The following is a 23,016-nucleotide window of genomic DNA, read 5'->3' as shown; positions in this document are numbered from 1 at the left end:
CCAAGGCACCCATCTCTGTAAGTACCTCCTCCCTGCAAGTTCAAAGTCTAGAGTTGCAGCACTTGGCCACTGGAGGGAGGGGCGGACACGCCTGCCCTTGGCGCCCGTGCTGCCTGCCGTGCCTGACCCTACAACCAGAGCACAGGTGGGTGAGTCGGGGCTGCCGCCTCCAGTCTGGCACACACAGGAGGAGCAGCCCCCAGGCCTGCCTTCCCAGCCACGCTCCAGGGCCTCAGTCTCAGCCCCACACCCTAAGATGCTGTCCACCAACTTTATCAACCCAAGTCCTCTGGGCTGGTCCCTTCGGATCATAAGAGAATACTGGCTAATGATCAATATGTAGTAAGTTACCTGTTTTGTATCAACCCTCCCCGCTACCGGCGTCCCAGGTGATGTAGTGGTAAAGCATCCGCCCGCCTATGCAGAAGACTCAAGAGACACAGGTTAGATTCCTGGGTCAGGAAGATCTCCTAGAGTAGGAAATGGCAACCCATTCCAGTATTCTTGCCTGGAAAATTCCATGGACAGAGGAGCCTGGCAGCCCATGGGGTTGCAAAGAGTCGGACATGACTGAGCACACGCTCATACATCCACCTTGTGATCTGCCACATTTGACACCTGCAGGCAAATATCTGACAGTACCAGCCCCACAGGCTACCCATCCCAGGTGTAAGTACCTGTCTTAAGCATGGGGCTAACTTCCGAGCCAGGGTCAAAAGATACCTGTGTCCTCTTCTCTAAGGTGGGTCCTGCCTGGGCTGGAGGGCCACCAAGAGAACCCCAACAAGTCACACCTGAGCTCAGAGCAGAGCCGGAGCTGCTGAATGCATAGAGGGGTTGGACCTACCGTTCCCAGGGATGATGTTCAGAAATGACCCATCAGGTGGCTCCAGCCAAGTTTGCCACAGGCCTCAACTGGAGTATCTGCACGCTGCTGGAACCACCCAATGTCATACAGTGGTGATGCTGGGAGGATTCTTCAAGGTCAGTGAGTCCCGCCTCTTTATTTTACTCGTGGGGAAACAGAGGTCCAGAGGGGAAAAAGCAGTGGGATGAAGTAGAGCCAGGGCCAAAATGCAGATTCCTAGGCCCTGGCTCTTTTCTCAAACCTGCACATTCTCAGTTTTGCTTAGGGGAGCTAAGCTACCACCACTGAGAAAGGCCGATGCAGTATCTCCCCTAAGAAGGAAACCCTGGCCTGGCCAACGACACTCCTGCCCACATTTCTCAGTGACATCTTGGGAATCTTGGGAGTGGTTACCTTTGCATCCCAAGAACCTGGGGTCCGAAGTCCATTCCCACACACACCACAGGAGCAGCAGGACCCCCTTCTATAGGAAGGGCCGACGCCGAGACAGCAGGAAAGGCAGGTAAGATGGATGGTCTTCACCTTCACTCAGTGAGGCCTGTTTGCCTACCAAAAGGAGAAAGGAAAACAGGTTTATTTGGCTACTGTTGAGACCTACAGAGCTACTCAGAGAGAAGGACAATAGAGGGTAAGGTTCAGACACCTTGCACGGCAACTGGCCAAGAAGGTAAGAGATTCTCAGGCCTTACCTAGCAATCGGCAGATGGCAACACCGTGGTGCATGCCCTGCCTGACCATACAACCAATGTACCCTTTGCACGATTATTAGCCAACTGCTACAAGGTTGTCCCACCTAATGAAAGAATCAAATGTGTAGAAACGAAAACAGGCCAATCAGGTGCCACCCCAGGTAACAACAGAGTGACCACACCCTAGACTCGGCACCGGGGGTGAAAGGTCAGCCTGACAATGAATCAAGCTGACACTGGAAACCAGATCAGACCCACACAACCAAACCAACCCTTGGCCTCTCCAGCCTCTTGCGCCCTTCAGACTTCCCCTCGACCAGCTCCCAGCTGCTCCCCTGACCCCCACAGTGGCCTTATGGGAGTCTCTAAAAATGGAATAAGCAGGTGTCTCTACAGCTACTACGATGGTGAGTTTGGCCTCTTCTCTTTCTTTTCCCCTCCCCATGCTGGCTCTGTGCCCTTACATCTCATAAAAAAAAGAAAAGAGGGTACACACACATGCCCACCAAAAGGGGGGCATATCATTTGTGATATAAGTGTTGGGCCAGAAAAAAGTGGCCAAAGAAACTTGGTAGGTTTGCCCTGCTACCGGCAACCTTTGTGTCAATTTAAGCAAATATTGTGGTGTTTCCATGGTGATTCCTGTTTTGAATATCCACTACACTCACTTTTTAAAGGGCTTTTCCTGTTTGCGTTTCAACTCCAAACCTGTAAATATTTTCAGCCTTTTTAGAAAAATTAGCCCACGTGCGTGCAAACACAGACACACCAACACCAACACCAATACACAACCTCCTGGGCCTGGAGTTCCAGTCTCACAGATGTGAGAGTGGGGTGCAGGAACCCCGAGCGGGCTGTTCTCTGCTCTCACACCCACCCGGCACACAGAAGGCTGGCATCAGGGAGGGAGGAGCCTAAAAGGCCGGTCCTTCCCTTCCCCCTCTGCCGGGTCACTGCAGCACCCGCAGAGCCTGGCCTGTGTATTCCTAAAGCCTGTGAGTGGGCTCGGCCTGACTCCACAGTGTGGCATGGTGTGGGCAGCTGCCTGGCAGGCTCTCCCACTTGGCCCAGCCCCTGGATCCCCTGGGGCCTCCCTGGAGTGCACGAACCCCTCCTCTCCTGCCTCCCAAGGTTGGGCCATGAGTGGAAGGGGGTAGTAGGTGCTCTGAAGGCCAGAGCTTCCAGCACCAGCTCCACCCCACCTCTGCTCTGGGCAATGCCACCGACCCCAGCTCCCCGGAGAAGATTCGGGTTGGCCCTGCAACAGTGGTCCCGGGCTTGGAGCAGCCCAGCTCCCACCCCACCCTTCGGCAGGGTTAACAGCGGGTTTCCTGGTTTCCATGGATTCCCGCCAGGCCCCTAATGTGAGTTTCGTGTGATTTGGGGGAAGTGAATTTCCTTTGTTTTCCAGTTTGGGAATATTTTTTTCTTTAAAAAAGAGGAAAAAACACTTTAATGGGAACTTCAGGGCCACTGAGAGACTCACTCCTCCGGGCTCTGACACGCCCCTCACTGTTGGTTCAGAACCCCCCAAAGCCTGGGGCAGCTTACCCACTGACCACGCATCTCTAAGCTGGAAGATGGGGTGCCAGCCATCACCTACCGCTCCCCACCCCCAGATCACACTTCTTCTGGGGGGCTCTACTCAGATATCCCATCAGAAGGACTGCTGCCCCACCTGAAAGCCAGCTGCTTACACAGCTGGAGGACACTCCCCCGCTTCCAGGCACACAGGTTTCCCCAGAGAAAAGGTCAAGAGACAAGGGTAGGGTTCCTCCCTGGCTCCTGGCAAAGAGCTAGAAAAATCTGAGTCTGGCCACACACAAAAGGTGAACAGGAATAAAACCAGGGTCTTACGTCCTAGTTCCGAAGGGGTTTTTCCAGTTACAGGGGGAGGGGGTCTTCGAGACCCTGGTAGGGACTTTGGCCTCCGCCAGCTGAGGGAGGGGCGGGTCCTGGGCAGAGGGACCTTCTCAGCTTTGGCAGCAAGAACAACTGAATAAAGGGTGTGGCCAGGCCTTCTCCTCCTCCTCCCCATTCCTGCATCCTCCAGCCCTGCCAGGGTGTGGGCATGCCCCAGAACCATCCCCAACCAAGTGGCCTGACTGATTTACCAAACCAGGGCACAGGCCCCAGGGCCTGCCATGGTCAGGGCCCTCCCACAGCACAGGCCCTAGGGCCATGGCAGCAGCAGGAATCTTGGTCAGTAGGTTCAGAGCCCAAAGGACAAAGCTCTCTGGCCAGCAAGTGAAGGGGTGAGGTCAAGTGCAGGCACAGAAATAACACTGGGCTGAGACTCAGAAAACAGGGGTCTGAGTCTCAGTTCTGCTGCTTAACTCACTGTGGGCCCTTGGACAAGCCATGTACTCTCCCCAGGGCCCAAAACCTTACTGGTCCAACAGTGGTAACACCTTCTTCCTGCCTACCTAGCAGATGTGGAGGATCAACAAGAGACGTGAAAGGCATTCAGAGTGTTCTAGAAAAGCTCTTGACTCCCAGCACCCTCTTCTTGCAAGTCTCTTCAAGGTAACTTTTCAGAAGCTACCTCAAGCAGGCCCATGTGCCCCTCTACTCCCTTCCTTGTGAAACCTTCCTTGTGGCATTTAAACCCAGACTAAAGTCATTTGTGCACGAGTCTGTCTCCACCATTGATTTTTAACTCCTCAAGGGCAGAGACCAGGTCTTAATTATCATTGCGTCCCCGGCATTTAGCACAACAGCTGGCCTGCTGTGGGCAGCACAAGTGTTTGTGAGATTGAACTAGTCCCTGATTTCATGTCAGAATCAGATGGGCCTGGCGCAGCTTCATGCCCCTCCTCCGACAGGAAATTTTATCACCTACTTTCATGCTCGCTTCTGTTTCGATCCTCTAAGCCCCTGTGTCCTGGTCTCTCCCAACTCCTCCATCAACACCATGAATTCATAACTTTCAGGTTCAACGAGATGGCTTGATTACATGACCCTCCTCCAGCTGATTCTGGTAAGAGGTGATTGAGCACCTACTATGTGCCAGGAAACATGGTGGGAGTGGAGGGCACACCCTCTGCCAAGAGGTCTATGTGAGAAGAAATGATATTAATTTTCCAGACGCCTTCTATTCACCAAGCAGCGTGCTGAGTGCTTGTGTATGGGTGACCTCATTGAATCTTTACAACATGAAGTAGGAAGGATTATGATACCCGTGGCTAGATTGGGGAAGGCAGGCACAGAGATACATACCAAGCGACTTTCCAAGGATCATAGAGCTCACAAGTGCTGGAGAAAGGCCTGGACTCAGGCTGACAGGCTCCAAGGCCCAACCCACTTGAAAGTTCCCCTCGTTCCTACCCATGACCTCAGTCTCCACCCACACCTAATGTTTTTTCCCCTCCTGAATCTCAGTTCTCCTGCCCTCCAAACAGGTCTCCATCAAATCCTCAGAGTCACCCAAAAGCATTCAGAGATCACAGCCCAGGGGGAAAGCAAAGTCCAGGCTTAGGTTGGAGGGAGGTGAGGCCTATGGTGATACACCGGGGGAGCAGGAAGAACCCCTGGATCCACCTGTCAACAGGGTCCCAGCTGTGGGTATGATCTCCTGGAGAAGAAAGGGGTTGAGCCACCCAACATTGTCACTTGATGGGATAAGGATGAGGAAGCCACCTAGGAGAGGGCTGCTCTGAGTCAGGAGGCCCTCTGGGCATGGGACAACCTCTATGTCTTCTCTCCAGACCCAGAGTAAGCCAAGAGGCTTTATCCTGGGATGGGTGGGTGGGTACACTGAGATTTCAGCTGCCTCCCCCACATTGATACCTCCTGCTGCAATGAACACCTGCTTCAGAGATGCAGGGCTGAGAAGCGAGGCCACAAGATCCCCTGACCTTCACCGGGTGAATGTGTAGTTGAGGCAGGGGTCACCTAGCATCTCCCCAGTGGTGAGAAGTCACTGGGAGGTGTGGCAGGGAAAGATCTAAATCCAAGAGGATAAAGAGGTGGAAGATCAGGCCAGGTGGGGAGAGGACAGAGCCCTAATGAGCAGATTTCATAAACCACCTGGAGTGAAAACAAAAACACAGACGTGCACATTGCCCAACTTCAGGGCTGTATGGAAAAGGGGAAAAAAAAAACAATAAAAAAATCCACATCTTAATACAAAAATCCTACACGATGTGTTGTGGCACGAAAATGTTTTTCACTGCATTTTTCATCTGTGATCTCACACAGCCTACGACGGGTACGCCCAACGCAGGAGGTATTTGATGGTACACAAACAGGGCAAACACATACACAATGAACCAAAACAAGGGCAGCAAAGATTCAGATTGGCCCGAGCTGGCACCTCATGGCTTCAGGTGGCCTCTGGCTCCAAGCATGGGCCCCCTTTAGATTCCTGAGGGAGGAATAAGCAGAGCAAGAACAAGCTCAAATGGAAAGAAACATGTGGAGTTCTGAGCACTCAGAACCAGCGGAACTGCGGGCCAGCTGGTTGTGTGGTTTTCTCCACTGACGGTGCTGTCCCGGCATCGACAGAGGCCAGAGAGGGAACGCACACCCCGAAGGCCCCTCCTGTGTGTCACTTACCCCACAGTTACTATCTGTCTCCTGTTTGCTCCACCCCTCCCCCCTTTTAATTGTTGGATGAGTTTACAGAGCTGTGTGCCAAAAACAATCAACTCTAGGGAACAGAGTTATACAAAAAAGGGCGTGTCGCTGGAGGGAGACGGATATCCATGGAAACCGCCACCTTTTCTCACTAGCCTAGGTAAAGCCAGGGGAAGGGGGAGGGGTGGGGTGGGGCTCCACCCAGAACAGGGCCCCAGAAAATGCTGGGGTCGCTGATGACCTGAGGGAGCCACGTCTACTGGGGAGGGTCAGGAAGTGGGGTCAGCCAGAGACCACCACCAGGGCAGGGCTGTGGGAACTCGAGTGCGCGCACACACACGTTTGTGTGCAAACACACACCACCTCACCAGATCACTGGGACAGGAGGCCATAGTAGTTTCGGGCACAAGCTTTGGAGCCAGACTGCCAGGTATGAGCTGCCATTTACAAGCTATGTGACCCTGGGCAACAAACTTCTTTGACTTCTCTGTGCCTCAGTCTCTCCATCAATAAAATGAAGATAATAATGCCCTTCCTGCATATGGTTATGAGGATTAAATACTGTATTACATGTAACATGCTGAGAAAAGTAGCTGGCACATAGTAGGTGCTAAAAGTACTTAAGAAATTAAATCAATCAAAAGGGCTAAATGAAAAGAACGGAGGAACGGTTTCCAGCCTCTGCCCCAGTTGAGGAGGGAAAGAATGATAGTTCACATTTATTAAGGACTATGTGCCGAGGACCTTAATACATTAATACAAATAACCATCACAAGAAGCCAATGAGGCAGGTTATTATCCTAACTGGATAGTTGAGGAACGAAGACTCAGAGAGGGATGTGACCCACCCAAGGTCACATACCAGGAAGAGATTTTAACCCAGGCCTGCCTAACACCTACACAACACGATGCTTGGCAAGGAGAGGGAGAGGGAAGCAGGTGGGGAGGAAGCAAGAGAGGGATGGATGAGCTTCCAGGAGGTTCTCTTTCCAGACTGGACTTAGATGCACAGCAATGCAACCCAGATGTGTTTTTTCCCAAGCTTACAAAGGAAAATGGAAATCCCCCAAACCAGTGACCACCAATGGAAGGAATAAGTAGAGGAAAGCTGAGATGGCCAACAGGCTCAGGTATCCACATTCCTCAGGAGGTCTTGTTCCAGTCCTGATCCCAGGAGACAAAAGATGCTCTCCAGAATCAAGAGGTCCCTGGGGGGGAGGCGGCAAAATTTGTGGGTCCACCTCACATCGATGAGGGCTCAGCGCCTGAGAAAGATCCTGGGAAGAACCCAAGTGTTTGCCTTCTAAGAATCCAGGCAGATTCCTGGAGGGGACAATGAAGGAGTCTTTTGGGCCTAGAAAAGAGAACAACAGTCTCAAAGGCCCCTTGCTGAATCATCTAACTTCGGAGAAAACAAAGCATAACTTTAGTTCCATCCTGATGCTCCAGGCCAGCTGCATCTATCTGGGACTTATCACCCCCTGTCCGGAAACCTACCACCCCCTACACCCACCCAGAAGACTTATCACCCCCTGCCCAACTACAAGTGTCATCTCCACAAAAGAATACTCAAAATATCCCACTTGATTGACGCTTCCCTTATCGCTTCCACAAACCTCCCTATAAGTATGAAGCCTCCCTGATCCCTTTCGGCGCTCAGCCTGGTCATTAGGCCGACTGTCGCCCCTCCTTGCCTGAATAAAGGTAACCTACTTCTGTTGAGGTCGTCTTTCCTTTTCTGCCTCGCTGGAACCATGCCTTACAGACAGGGCACAGACAAGGGGGACATAGGCCTCCCATGTTGCCAGGTCAGGCCCAGGGACACACAAGAGGCCTGGGAGGCTGAGAGCTGGAGTCAGAGGCTGCACACCCTAAACGGTCTGGTTCTTACCCTGCACGGAGACGGAGGCCACACAGGCTTGGTGGCTCAGCCCTTTCTGCGATCGACCACCCAAACTCATTCAGATATTTCCTTTCTCACTTGCTTTTTAAAAAAAATTTAATGTTCTCTATAATTCATCCGTCCCAGAAGATAATCGATAGAGCCCGTAATGAAAATCTGAGCCATATTTTATGATCCGCTGCGAGCAGAAAGGGCCACATCAGCAGGTCCAGTTTCGGTGCTCCCTATCTGTCTTACCCACTGCCCCGGGGATTACTTACCCAGCCAGCCCTGCCCACAGCCCCCCACCCAGAGCTCTGCCCTTGGCCACCCAGGAAGGTGTGGACTGCCTAGCTGGTAAAGAGACTCAGGCCACCACCCTGGCATCGCCCTGATGCTCACTCCACCAACCCCAGTCACAGGATGGTCACCCGCCATTGCGGGCGACTTTCTGAGTCTTTCTGAAGCTGTCCACCCTCCCCCCACCAGACCTTGGCAGCCCTCCACCCTGGAATCTTACAACCCTCTTCAGTCAGGGCCCTTCCAGAAGCCAGAAGACCCTCACTAGGACCTGGAGGCCTGGGCAGGCCTCATGGAGCCAGGCCAGCCCCCACATGGCTTTTACTCCCCACCAAGAAAGGCCATCCACTCTTTGGGGGCTCCTGGGGCAGGGGCGGTTCCTGAGGAACACCTAGGACCCTCTGGTTAGTGGAGGGAAATCATGATTGCTCATTATTACCACCTTAAGCATATTCCTCCTCTTCTTGGTCTCTGCCCTGTGAGGCGAAGGGTGTGGATGAGCCAGTCTGAGGGGACTCACTGTGGGCTGAGGGGGGCACCCCTTTCTGCTCCAACAGGACTCACTGAAGGAAAGGCAGAGTCCCACCCCTTGCCCTGGCACCACTAGTGGGAGCCAAACAACAGGTGAGGCCAGGCTCCTCCCAGAACTCTTTGCTGCTTGGCACCAATCAGAGAGTGCCACATCACCAGTGCTGGGATGGGTGACCCAGGGAGCCCAATCAGAGCCCAGAGAATGCTCCAACATCCCAGGAGCAAGGTCTGAAACCAATAAGAAGTGTGATCCAGCCATAGTGTGGACCACTACAGTCATCAACAGACATTTACAGAAAGCAGGAAATTATTAAGAGACAAAATTCATATGATTCTACCATTTAGAAGGCTGTCCAGTAGAACTTTCAGTACTGTTCAGTATGGCAGCCACTGGCCATGTGCGGCTACTGAGCACTGGAAACATGGCAAGTGTGACTGTGGAGCTGAATTTTTAATTTTATTTAATTTTAGTTTAAGTGACCACACATGCCTAGAGGCTACTGTATCGGACAGCACAGGTTTAAAGAAAGAATTTCTTAAATGTAAAAAAAAAAATTCTTAATAAAAGATTTAAAAGCCTGTTATCTCAAGGCAGTAGAATAATCATTATAAACTATAACAACAGAAAGTGTTAATGTTTACACCATGTGTCAGGCTTAGTGGCCAATAGTTCAAGCAGATCATCACACTGAATTGTCACCGTCCTCCAAGATACATACGACTGTTACCCCCACTTTATAGATGAGGAAACTGAGGTTCAGCAATAAGAAGTAACTTACCCAAAGTAACAGTGCTGGGTGGCAAAGATGGGTCTCAAACCCAGGTCTCTCTGTTCACCGGATCTGTACTTTATGTATTTTTAAACTATTCTCTTCACAGGTTTTTTTTTTTTTTTTGTATTTTCCAGTGAGCCGTGAACATGACTTGTAATCAGGAAGAATACGTCTTTTTTAAAAAGACCAAAAAGAGGCAAATTATTTTTCCCTAGGAGGGATGTTTATGGAGAGATTACTGAGGCCTCCTGCCAGCTGGGCCTCCAGTTTTTGAACGGAGAAAAAAGAAGGCAGTGTGGTTGTAGGTCCCCACTGTCCCTGCTGCTCCTACTGCCCAGATGCCTGGCACTCAGGAGGTCTCAGGACAGACGATGCTGGGCTGAGGATCCTCCAGCAGCCAGGCTGCCAGTAGGATCCAGTTTCCTCCCAGCCCCACCCTGGAGTCAGTTCCTGACAGGTTTCTCAGCAGTTTTGCAATCATCACCCAGGTCTGCATCTTAAAGAAGGCAGCAGGCCATGGGGCTGTCTGCAAAAGGCAACACACCATTCTTACCATGGACCACCCTGTCCTACTATCTTCTAGTTGTTATTGCTATTGTTTAGTCGCTCAGTCGCGTCTGACTCCTTTGCAACCCCGTGGACTGTAGCCTGGCAGGCTCCTCTGTCCATGGGATTTCTCAGGCAAGAATACTGAAGGGGGTTGCCATTTTCTTCTCTAGGGGATCTTCCTGACCCAGGGATTGAACCTGCATCTCCTGCATTGGCAGGCGGATTCTTGACCACTGAGCCACCAGGGAAGCCCCCCGTTACTACCTTCTAGAAGAGCCAGGAGCTCTGGGCCAGCAGCCCAAGTCTGGGATATGCTGTCTGCCCTCTGTGGGCATGGAGAGGCTTGTTCTCCCAGCGGGGGACTGTCATTGGCCCCGTTCACCCACTCTTGGGACTGTAATTAGGTTCAGAACAGGGGGATGAAGAAATTTCCTTTGAAAAGTCTGTGATAAAGAAAAAAGGCCCAGTAAGTACTGAACCTGGCTAGAAATGGAATCAGGAAGGATTGGATTTTGAGTTGTTTTTGCTTTTTTTCCATAGCACCAACCTGAAGGGTGGGAGACAGGGAGTAATTACCCCCACTTGATTTGGTTTCCATTTCAACGCTTCCCCCCCGCCCCGAGATGGACAGATTGTTCAGGTTTCAGGGTAGGCAGGATAAATTGTCCTTACTTAGAAGGTTTTTATTATTATTATTATTATTATTATGGATTTTTGGTTCCATGCTGTCTGCAGTTCTCTGTCATTTCCAATCTACCTTATGTTCCCCTTGGATTTATATATTTATTTTCGGGGGTTGGTTTCAGGTGCTTCTCATTTATCAAACAATCAGCCCTGTGAGGTATGCTGGGTGTTTCCAGAAATTACATCACAAAAAATCATGCAATTAAAGTGTAAGAGGAAAAAAAAACATAGCTCTTGCTTAATTTTGTATTTTAATTAGCGACTTATTGTAAATGTAGACTTTTAAAATGGAGGCGCCTAAGCAAAGCCAGTCAACAAGTTTTTCTAATGAATTAATTTCACCTCTTCACTCCTCCTTCTCCTCCTCATGGCAAATGTCATCTTCCAGATTTTCTTTGCCCTTTTTTTTTCTATTCCACTTTTTACTTCTTGCCCAACACATATTAGAAAAAGGATGTATGTTAGTCGCTCAGTTGTGTCCAACTCTTTGTGACCCCATGGACTGTTGCCCACCAGGCTACTCTAACCATGGAATTCTCCAGGCAAGAATACTGGAGTGGATTGCCATTCCCTTCTCCAGGGGATCTTCCTGACTCAGGGATTGACTCCAGGTCTCTTGCACTATAGGCAGATTCTCTACCATCTGATCCACCAGGGAAGCCCCTGAAATAAAAAAATCAGGAACTCGGACATCGAGGACTCTTACAGTAGCCCTTCCTTATATATATGACCACGGAAGAAACCTTGATGGTGAGGGTTCTGGCTGAAGACCCAGTGCAAAGTTTGCCGCTGTGCCCATTGCTCTGTCCCCAGACCTGTTTCACTGAGGCCAAACCCCTCTGTGCTCAGTCCCAGAGATATCCCTCTGCTCCTGGAGAGAAAAGAAAGCCCAGTGCAGCGCAGAGTGCCAAGGCAACAGGAAGAGGGTGGAGTCTCAGGCCACCTGGAGCCTGAACAGATACGAGGTGAAGAGATGGGAAGCTCCCAATGTTGTGAAACCCAAGAGACCTCTGGTTGCCTGGAGGAGGGGGAGAGAGGGCACAGGAGGGAAGAGGAAAGGGAACACAGAGTCAGAGAATAGAAGCCGAAACCAGCAAGGTCTGTCCAGGTCGTGTGGCTGCACAGAGAAAGCACACATCCGTGAGTCCCAGGCACCTCCTGAGGGTAGATCCAAACAGCCATCATGGGTGTAGAGTCCTGCTTTTCCCCCTATAGAAAGCTCACAGCTCTGAACTTCCCTGGTGGTCCAGTGGTTAAGACACCACACTTCCAAGGCAGAGGGTGTGGATTTAATCCCTGGTCTGGGAACTAAGACAGTTCACAGCTCGGGGGGTAGGGGACAGGAAAGTCAACTAATCTGCCCCTTTTAGCCTAGTTTCTGGGACAGAAGGCTGAGGATGGGGAAAGAGTCTCCTAGTTCTCTGCCATCCCAGGAAGGGTAGACGAGACTCAGATGTCCCAGCCAAGGGAAGACCCCTGGAAGATGCTTATGGCCTCCGTGTCCCTGTTCACAGAGACTCATCTGAGCCCTCCTGTCATCCCAGAGGCTAGGCCAGCTTAATACGCATAGGTGTCCACCTGAACACCCGACAGACGCATGCCTGCTACTCAGAGCTCCAAAAACAGTGCAGAGACACCGTGGAGAAACGCTCTTCTGGGGCAAGCCAGGGTATTCAGTACAATGGGCAAAACTCCACCCTGGCCGTTTTTATTCTGAACGGGAAGAACTGCAATGCTGGGCTCAGGAAAGGTTGTCATTTACCTGCCCCTGCCTCACGACCACACTGGTGGGGGAGGTGGGCACTCAAGAAGGCTCTGGAACACCTGGAGGCAGAATCCTGGCCCCTGCTCCCTGAGATTCCCAAAGAAAGGAAGGAAGAGAGGAAGGAAGAACCTCCTTCCTCCAGGGAGGAAGGGGCTGGACCTCCATGTCATCACGCACCGGTGGGAACCCAGACCCAACCTCACGACAGATCCTGCTCGGTTCAGCTTCAATCGGAAAGGAAGGCACTCATCAAACAGGGGCCGGGCAGGGATGTGGGCACCGAGATTAGGAATTTGGAAAACCATCTGAGGAACCCGGCCCTGGGAAGACAGCAACAGGATTTAATACCTTATCCCGGCTGTCTGGTAAACACCCTGAACCATCCCCACACTCCGTTAGGCAGCCTCGGATCCTCAGGTGTGCTGGCGACGGGCAGGTAGAGACAGACGTGGGCAGAGACAGGAAGGGGGGGGGGAAGTATAGGCCTGGGGGGAGGGGGGAGGGAGGAGCTGGCCTGGAAGGATAGGATGGGTGGCAGCCAAGCCAGACAGTCAATGAAACAGCTGACAGGTGCAAGGAAGGGGGGCAGGGAGAAGAGAAAGGTGAGCTGGGGGCTCAGAATACTTGGGGATGTCACCGTCACACCCCAGGGGAGCTGAGTGGGATGAGAAGAAGAGTCAGAGGCTTGCAGGCCAAAGACCTAAGAGTCCTGGCCGCCCTTTCTCCCAATTAAAGGAGAAATCCAGGCCTTGCGCTCCTCCAAACCAACCAGGACCAAGAAGCCGGTAGGGGCTAGCTTCCAGAGCTTACTGGCCACCTATGAGAGCAATCTGCTGGTATCCTTTAGGGTCACCCTCTCGCCAACACACATACACAGATTGGCTTGGATTGTTGAGCTGCTCAGTTGTATCTGACTCTTTTTCAACCCCATGGCCTTGTAGCCCACCAGGCTTCCCTGTCCGTGGAATTTTCCAGGCAAGAATACTGGGGTGGGTTGTTATTTCCTTCTCTAGGGGATCGTTCTGACCCAAAGATTGAACCCACGTCTCCTGCATTAGCAGAAGGATTCTTTACTACTGAGCCACCGGGGAAGCCCACATACACATATACACCATGCCAAAAAGATTGTCAGATCAGTCAAAATGGAGCTTTCTTCTACTCTAGGCTAGAGCTGATAGAAGTCGGGAGGGTAGGGGGCAGCCCTGAGTGATTCAGAGGGGACTCAGTCCTCCAGAGATGGCGCAGGGTGAGTGAAGAGTAGACTAGAAGAAAAGAGGGGCCCAGGCTGGTCCTTGGGGTGTTCCTGGGCGAACCACCTTTGCTACAATCCAAGCACAGAGGTCAGGCCTGCCACCTCCACCACCAGGCCCAAGCAGGCCACATGACTAATTCTCTTTTCCCATTTCCGTCTGCTCCTAGATGTAATTACAGTTTTGGATTGCAATCCACCCAAAGTCTAACCCTGATGCACTCTCCCTGCTCTCAGAGAATCGGAAACCATTTCCAAAGCTAAAAGGCGCACCCCTTTTAAATGTTTTCATCGGCTGGCTTCTTCCAGCCACACTCTCAAAGCTGCCCTGGCCACCTCCATCAGCAATGGTCCTCTCTCTCTGCCCCCTCAGAACCACAGGATCTCCTGTGTTCCCAGCAAGGGGAAGGAAGAGGTTTCCTGGACTGCTGTGGGTCTGGGCTTGGGGTCCCCTGCCTTCAGCACATCCTCTAAGCCCCAGGATCCCAATAAATTCCATCCACGGCACCTTGATCCAAGATCTCCAGATGGAAAACCTTCCTCCTCCAACCATAATCGTGTGAAATGCAGACCCCTCTGCTCCAAACATGATTCTGTGGGCCCAAGAGGAGCCACCAGAGGAGGCTGGGAGCCTGTGCCCACCCTCCCCTGCCCCAGTACCAAGTACTCTGCAGCCCCAGAGCAGAATGCTAAGACCCAGAGCTGACAGGTCTGCAGTCAAGGGAAGTCTCAAGTGTTTTCCGCCGCCATTTCTGCTCCAGGTTTTCAACTCTGGCCTTGCCCGTATCAAGTTTGAATCTTTGCATTAAACACACACACAGACAAATGCACCATTCCCCAACAGGGAGTGAAAACGCATAGAGAAAAACCCCACAAGACCTAGGGTTGGGGCTGGAAACCAGTGTCACCGGCTCACTGTTTCCCCCACACCAGGCAGGCAGCCAGAGAACCCAGGGCAATACAAGCTGTGGACCTCGCCAGACATTAGAACACTTGTTCGGGTCCCTATACTTTGGAAGCTGGTCCCCCGTTGCAGCGCTTCGGGCCACTGCTGCTGATAATTTTTCAGAGATAAACAAACCGGTTTGGATAAAACAAGAACCAACCTGAATTCTTTACCCAAAACTCAAAATGAAACTCTCCCATCACCCCTTTCCTTCCCTTCTCTACCTTCCTGTGCCATTATCCAGTTTCCTAAAATTCAAACAACTCAATTTTTTTTTTAAATTCAGTCTTCTAGGCTTTTTTGTTCATGGACACCACCATTTGGTCCAGCTCAAAGAAATACTGGCTTATTGAAAACATTTTTTGTTCAGTTTCTCAAATATGCCTGAGTCAGAAGGAAAAATGGAGAAGGGGACTGTGCCAGGGAGCTTCTTGCCAAGCTGGCCTGGGTCTTTTCCTCCTGTTCTTTTTTAGGCTCAGGGTCTTTCTTCCACACTCTTGTGGTCCCCCCTAAGCCTGCAGCCCCTTTATAAAGGGTGGTGTGTGGACTGGACATCTGGTCTACCTCTCTTTTTTTGAGTAACAGAGGAAAGAAGTTGCTCAGTTCTCCTTGGGGGTTTGGCAGGTTAATTGAGGCTCAATGTCAAGACAGGAAGGAGGCCAAAGGGCAGAGAAGAAAGACACAGCCCTGAGGACTGAGGCCACGTGTGTCTCCCTGCAGGCTTCATGTATGACGTGCCTGCCTATAACCAGAGTCATTCATGATTGACACACCCTCACCCACCACCCTGTCCCACCCAATCAGGCTCCTGTGTCCCCCCACCTTCTTTGCTTTATGCACTAAGCTAGTTTGGAACTTCTACCAGGGTTCCTGCCTCCAAAGTCCCCGCTGGTGGGGTCTGCTGCGTCCCTGTAGCTAATTTACACCCGTCAGGGTTTAAAATAGCAGAGGCATAAATGAAAAGTCCAATTTCTTCAAATTTGCATTGTAAAACCATCCTTCAACTTCCTTGAAATAAATTTTACTATTTTATTAGTGCAAACAAAATGGTAATAAAACACTAATACAGCGCCTTGTATCCAGGGGAAGAGCTAAAATTAACATAGAGCGAGCAGTGTTTGCTATTACATTCAATTACCTTTTTACTTGAGATTTACATTCTCATCCCCTTAATCTCCATAGTAGTGGCTTCAAAATCATTCCTCCCAGGCTCTGCCCTTCCGGAGCCCCCACAGCTGGAAGCCAGGCCTCTTGCCCAGATGGCGCTCACCCCGGGCACAGCGCCTGCTGCCCCTTTCACCACAGCTGCCTCTCATCACAGGGTACCACTTCTCACCCCTGCTCTTAATTTTCTCACATCTCAGCCTCTGAGCACTCAAAGCAAAGGGCTCTGACACAGGCACACTCAGACACGCAGTTATCAAAAAGCAGGTGCATGGGGCATGGGGCTGGGGTCATCGCTTCGTGAGCCTCGGAAGGCTGTCCCTGGCACAAGAAAGGGGCAGGCAGCGAGCTCCTGGGAGCCCTGGGAAAACTGGCATCTCTGGTTTGACAGGTTGTGGGGGACGGTTTGCTGCATGGCACAGCTGGGGCCTCTGGATTGTGGCAGGAAGCTCAGCCGTCTAGAAGTAGAAAGGGACAAGGAAACCACAGGGTCCAGGTTCTTACTCTATCCACAGACAGCAGATCCGAGGGCTTAGGAAGTGGCTGCTTGTGGGTGACAGAGGTGAGCCTAGAACACCCTCATCCTGTCTTACCATCCAGCACTTTCCCTAACAGATAGTCCCTGAAACCAGAAGACCAGTCACCCCAAATACAGCCACAAAGTGTCTGAACCACCAGGAGGGCCCCTTTGTTTCCTGTAAGCGGACAAAAGCAGGACTCCTTGTCCTTGGGGACTGGTCAGCCCTGCTCTGAGCCATCGACAGAGATGACCATGTTTCCAGGTGGCACAAAGTCCTGGTTCCAAATCTGTCACTGACTAGCTGTGTGATCTTAGACAAGGTACCTCCCCTCTCTGGGCCTCAGTTTTTTCATCTGGAGAACAAGCACAACCATCCCTGTGCTTTCTTCTTGCGAATGGTTGCCATGACTGAAAGATCAGGAAGTCACATTTAAGCCCACGGAGCCTCAGAAGTTCAACAGCAAATTTGTTTCTGAGATGGTCTCTGTGAGGGCTGGTGGGAGTCCCAAAATGAGGCCAACAGGGCTGGGATGCTCATCAGGGTCTCAGACCTCAGTATCTTGAGTTCCAGGCCAGGCCACCTCAGACCTCCACGACTTCTTTTTTTTTTGGGGGGGGGGGGGATGGCAGTGCTTCAAGGCATGTGGGATCTTAGTTCCCTGACCAGGGATTGAACCCATACCCCCTGAAGTGGAAGTGCAGAGTCTTAACCACTGGACCACCAGGGAAGCCCTGTAACTTTGCTTTTAACCCACAAGCCTCCTTCTCTTACAGCTACCAAAGGCCCCAGATTATCCTTACAAAATCCTCTAAACTAATTTTGAAGAAGGAATTGCCAATCAGCCCAGGGTCCAGGCCATCTAACAGGTTCATTAGGAGAGATGGTTTGGGGTAGAGGGAAAAGGTAATAAAGGGGAAAAAATTGTTGTAAGCCCCCATAAATTTTACTTGGCCTAGCTATTAGAACCAGGGGAAAAAGTGATTAAGACTAAAGGGGACACTTGTATACACAGTCACAATTACACACAATCATATCAGAACCACACATATAATCAGTTATACAACCATTCAATATCTCTCACACACAATCAATCTCTCACATATAGTCACACACAATCATTCGTACAACCACATACAATCACACATAGAATCATTCACACATATACAATCACTCATACACTCTCACACACACAACTACACACCTCCCTACTGTTCCCAACCCTCCCCTCCCAAGGTCTTTCTTTCCTAAATCTTATTGCTAAAATATCTTCCAATAAACACTGGGAGGAACATTCTAGTCCAAACTGGTACAAGGCAAATCTGTCTTCACCCCTGATTCACATGAAATTCTGAGTCCTACTACCACACAGTAGCTTCTGGGACATCAGGAGGTGGGAAGCTTCTTTAAACCCAACCGGAAGTGAGGGCAAAGGCTGCTGGCAGTACTGGCCAGAACAGTCAATGAAATGTTCACCAGAGGCCAATCTGGCTGTCCTTGCTCCGGCCCTTTCTGCCTGGATCCCACCACTCCCACCCCAGAGGTGAGCGTCATGAAGTAGCTTTCACATTCCACAAACAAAAGGCAAACCCCCCCTGCAAGAGGCAACCTCACACCCCAAAACGTGTGTCGTTTTATTTGGTTCAAACTGGTCCTCTGCATATTTTCCTCCTTATTTTTTTTCTCCCCACTGGGAAAACAAAAGAAAGTTTGTTGTTGAGGCTCAAACGTTTCTTGGGCCTTGTCCGAGTTCTACCTTGTTTTTCTTTTCCTTTCTGTCTGCCCCTCACCCCCACCCCGCCTTCCCTGCCTCCCCACCTTGGATAAATAAAGCACCCGAAGCTGGCACAGGCTGGTAAGGAAAGTACGAACTATCTCATAATTTTATAATTTTTTTAAACACACTGGCCTAGGGTTTTGGGCAAAGGACAAAAGCTATTGTTGAACAGCATAACACGAAGGTCTGAGTCACCGATACGCCTCGGCTTCTGGAGATCTCATAGGTTTCTGTGGCTGGCACAGCCATGAGCTCAGCACCCTGCGGGGGCCGTGGGTGCAGGCGCCCTCTCGCCTGGCGCTGCCCCGCCCCCACCCCCTCCCCAAGGCTCCCTACTGGGCCGACGCAGCGGCTTTGTCGGTTTTTAATCATAGGGGGGCATTTAAAGAAAATGTTGTGAAATAGAAAACAAATCACCGTCATCCCATCACCCTCACGCTCTCTTCATTTTAGAGGATCACCTTTGTCCATACGCGTCTGTGATTTTTATATAGTTTCTACCCTGGCGTTTGCCACCCTCGGCCCTTGGCGTGTTGTTTTGTTTTTTCACTCACATAATAAACATTTTTTCCATGTTTCGAAATCATCTGGAGGATTATCATGTGCCTAGGTGACAGTATTTCTTCCGCGTGTTATTCTCGGGCTGATGCTACCAGGCGAGAAGGGGAGAAGGGCGCTGGGGGAGACCTCTCCTTGAATTGAATCATTTATCCACCAGATTCTAACCAAGGTGGGGGCTTTGCCTGAGTGATCTGGATCACCTTGACCATGGGGGTTTGGACTTGGAGAGTGTACCTAGTTGAGGAGGAGGGCTCTACTGAAACCCTGCCCATCCTGTGCGAGGCCACGGGCGTCCCTGCCCTGGTGCCGGGAGAGACACTGCTTCCAGCAATGGCCTTCATCCCCACGCTGACCTTCACCCCCACAAACTGCACTTCCTCTTTATAAAGCGCCCTGGCAGCAAAAAGGCCCATGACAACACTCAGCTCTCCATTTTTATATCTGAATATCTCAAAGCACTTAGCAAGGACTTTCATTTTCTCATTACCCCAAGGAGAGGAGGTCATTCGGGAAAATGGTACAAATATTCCCATTTGTCAAAAGCAAGAAGGAAGTGAGTTAAAAGGAAAATTCTACCACTTAACTGAGTAAAAACCAACCCAGGAGGGAAGGCAAGGGTCTTTTCTGCCGCCCCATTCACCCAATCTGCTTTCACCAACACAACTTCAGGAACCTCATTACCAAAAAGATGGCTCTGGGCCAAAATCAGGTTTCCATTTTGCCGAGAATCAATCACTACCCAGCAGCTCCAGCTCAGGAGAACCTACCACCTCGTCCTGGGTCTCAACCCAAACTATATTCTCCTATGATTATAATTATGTAAAATGTATATTACACATATATATAGTCACCAAAGGGGAAAAAAACACAAGGAAATACACTAAATACTAAATGAAGTGGTGTTAACAATAGTTCAGTTACGAGTGGGTTTTTCTCCTTTTATGTATTTTCAAAAATCATTTAAAATATGGTCATATTTTCCCAGTGTATGCAGAAGAGCCTCTGTGTCAGAGTCCCATCAACCTGCATTCAAACTCTGACTCTCCTTTTACCAGCTGGGTGAACTCAGGTAAATTACCGAACCTCTCTGAGCCTTATTTCCTGATTGGTGCCATGGGAATCAGACCACTACCTGTCTGTGTCCTTCAGTCCCACAAAAGTCACAGCATCTGACACGTAGTTGGCACTCGGTAAATGCCTATTTCTTTCCTCTTTTAATGAAATGAAAATGTAAGACCAACTTGGCAAAAAATTAATAAATAGAAAATAAAATTAAAAAAACAATAAGACGAACTCAGCTGGTTTGGTGTCCCTGGGAGATAAAAGCAGGATGCTTTACCTGCCCCTTCCTCGATTTCCTCCAGGTTTGTCATCCTCTAAGCCATCTCCCCTCGCCCCCCACCAGCGAGGCTCCAGCACACGAACCGCAGGATGCTAGTCCTGGCTCTCCCATAACTCACCTGGTGGGTGAGAGTTGGGGGGGGGGGGCGGCTCTGGGAGGAGAGGACGAGCCCCTCTCTGAGGCCCTCCACCAGGATGGGCCCAGGAGAGCCCCTCCGGGAGCAAACAGGCCTCGTGCGAGGACCCAGAGGACACACAGGGTGATCCCCGGTTTTGCACCTTGCTGGCAGCCGCCCTCTGGGGACGGGTGCCAGGCTGGAAAGGCCACCTGCTCCTGGGGGAGGGCAAGGGCCACGCTCCCGACTCAGAGGAGAGGCCAAGAGAGAAGCAAGATGGCGCCAGCATCTGGGAGGCGGCTCCTCCCCGGGCCAGGCAGGCCAGGCCAGGCCAGCCCAGGGGCTGCCACCTCGAGGGGGTGGGGGGAGTCCGAGAGTCCAGCCCTGGCCATGGCAAGTCTCCTCCCTGATCCCTCCAGGGCTCCATACTGGGCCAACGTGTTTGCTCTGCTGGTTTGGCACGTATGCTTCAGCAAAACGGGCTCCAGCCCGACCTTGGGTGTCCTGGAGCCCGGACACAGGGACAGGCCTGAGCCTTCTATGTTCCCGCCTTCCTGATGATACATGGGGAGGATGGACAGTAAGAGTAATAGGAGCAATAATAGCTCCCTTTGTCACCACATGCCAGGCCTCAGGGCAAGTGCCTTACCAGCCTTTCATTTAATCCTTACAGCAGCCCGATACTATAGGCAGTGGCATTATTCCCATTTTACAAATGGGGAAACTGAGGCTCAGAGGGTTAGGGAGGAGCCTAAAGTCTCAGTACTGATACATGAGCAAGTAGAGATCTGAACCTGTGCCTCTGCATGGGGGCCACTCTCCCAACTCAGCTGCTAAAGCGGCCACACTCCACCAGGCCTCTTCCAGAAAGGGGCCCCTGGGAGGCTTCCCCAGCCACCGGGAGACACATAGCTCCCAAGAGCTGGCTGGAATTCTGCCAGAATGAGTGCCTTCTCGCCCCCTCAGGAAGAGGAGAGACACCACAGCTCCACTGTGAGAGGACAGTCAGGAAGCCATTTTACAAACATGGGGTGACTGGAGGAGCGTCTGCAAGATGGTGGTATTTCCTTCCCTGACTCTCTAGGGACCTGGGACCATGGGCAAGAGCCAGGTTCAAGTAAATATCCATTGACTGATTTACTGGTGTGGACACGGCGGAGAGGGAAAACATGGGACAGGGGGCCTGCGGCACATACAGACCCTCAAAATCGCACACCTCCCTTGTAAAACTGGGGAGCCAGCTCCAAATGGTGGCAGCACCTTTTCTTTCAAGTGAAAACACGTCCCTGATGGGAGGCTGGCCTTGGGGAAGGCACCAGACTAGGTCCCTGAAGCATGGGCCGCCAGCTCTCCAGCCGCCAGCACGCAGGTCCCACGGCAGGCGTGGAGCCCCGCAGGGTGGGGGCCGGGTGGGCCACCCGGGGCAGACAGTCTCCAATCGTGCTGAGCACAGCACATCGCTTCATTCAGGAACCCAGAGTCAAATGTACAGCTGGGTCTAGAGTTGATTCAGCCCTTAACTCATTCGGGATCGCTGGCGGAGCCACGGAGGCGACGGGGAGTGGGGTGAGGGGTGGGCTTACAACAACCTGGAGGAGGGGGTGAGTCCCTTCCCAGGGATGGGGACGCGACAGGAGGCTGGGGCAGAACCCCTACTGATAATGTTGGTACACACGGAAAGGAACCATGATTCTTTTCAAACCCCCTCTCAAAACCAGACAAGCATTGGGAGTTGAGGGAGGGCTGAGGGTGAGTGTGTGTTAGGTTGGGGGTAGGGGTGAGGGAGCTTGTTTTCTACCCACTGCCAAATTCTCATTTACTGTCAGCTCCAATCCATTCGGAACTCACTGACTCAATTGCCTTTTCACGGGGAAAGGAGCCTGCACAATGCAGGGGACTTTTCAGCTCCACATTAGCACACAGGGCACTGGGCAATGTCCAGGAATAAACACACACGTCCCTCCCAGAGGCCGCCGACCCCACCTCCACCCCCAAACAACCCAGCCAGCCCTGCCAGGGCCACATCTGCTCCTCCAACTTTGCCCCCAAAACTTTTTTTTAAATGTAGTTTGACCCATGGAGAAGAGTGTGTGTGTGTGTGTGAGTGTGTACATATATAAGCATACTTATATGTGTGTTGGATGTGGTGGGGTCTAACTCAAAATACAAAGGCCCGCAAGAATTAATTCTGGGGCAGTTCTAACTCTCCCTTTTGCCTGAAAAAAGGAGGGATGGGGAGAGAGGGAAAGAAGGAATTCGTATTAGGGTCCCAGAAGAAAGAAGTCTGGGAGGGTTCCATTAAAGTGTTGATTAAAAAGAAATCAGCATTTGGTCGGGGAGTGTCCCTAAGAACTTAGCTGCACAAAAGCTCTTCAATAATCATTATGAAAATAATATCAACATTTATAATTATAGTGATTATAGTAACAGTGGTCCCCATTTCTCATGTGCTCACTTGCTATGTGCCCAGCACCAGACCCTAAGTATGGGTAATCATCAGCTCAGTTAACTATCGCAAAGACCCAGGCAGGCAGGCACTGTCCACTGTCAGCCCAATTCCACAGACTCAAAGAGTTAAGACCCCTGCCCAGGTCACAATTCAGTATGTGGGAGAAGGAGTTTAACCCTGCTCTGCTGAATGCTAGCCTCACCTGTCCCAGGAGAGAGAGAGGAAACATGCATGGGATCTATAGAGAAGGCAGCCCCAGCACCATGGAGGCCTTGG

At 51.3% G+C, this 23,016-nt stretch overlaps 1 protein-coding gene across 3 annotated transcripts in view; it reads right to left on the bottom strand.

Annotated features, from left to right (window-relative positions):
- Positions 1–23,016, bottom strand: part of CASZ1 (castor zinc finger 1) — a 155,156-nt gene that overhangs the window by 120,118 nt on the left and 12,022 nt on the right. The window contains exons 1-2 of one of the 3 annotated variants that reach the window (XM_043923792.1): positions 1,558–1,578; positions 1,262–1,414 (exon numbers count right to left, since the gene is read on the bottom strand). The exons of 1 other annotated variant lie outside the window; for it this stretch is intronic. The gene's annotated coding sequence lies outside the window, so the exon portion shown is untranslated. Of the gene's footprint in view, positions 1–1,261; positions 1,415–1,557; positions 1,579–23,016 lie in introns of those variants that run through there. One more of the 3 variants, XM_043923791.1, reaches the window with a different exon arrangement.

The sequence above is a fragment of the Cervus elaphus genome, chromosome 14 (genome assembly GCF_910594005.1).
Source record: "Cervus elaphus chromosome 14, mCerEla1.1, whole genome shotgun sequence".
In the NCBI taxonomy this organism is placed as follows: Eukaryota; Metazoa; Chordata; class Mammalia; order Artiodactyla; family Cervidae; genus Cervus; species Cervus elaphus.
This window is presented reverse-complemented; position numbering and strand designations above follow the sequence as displayed.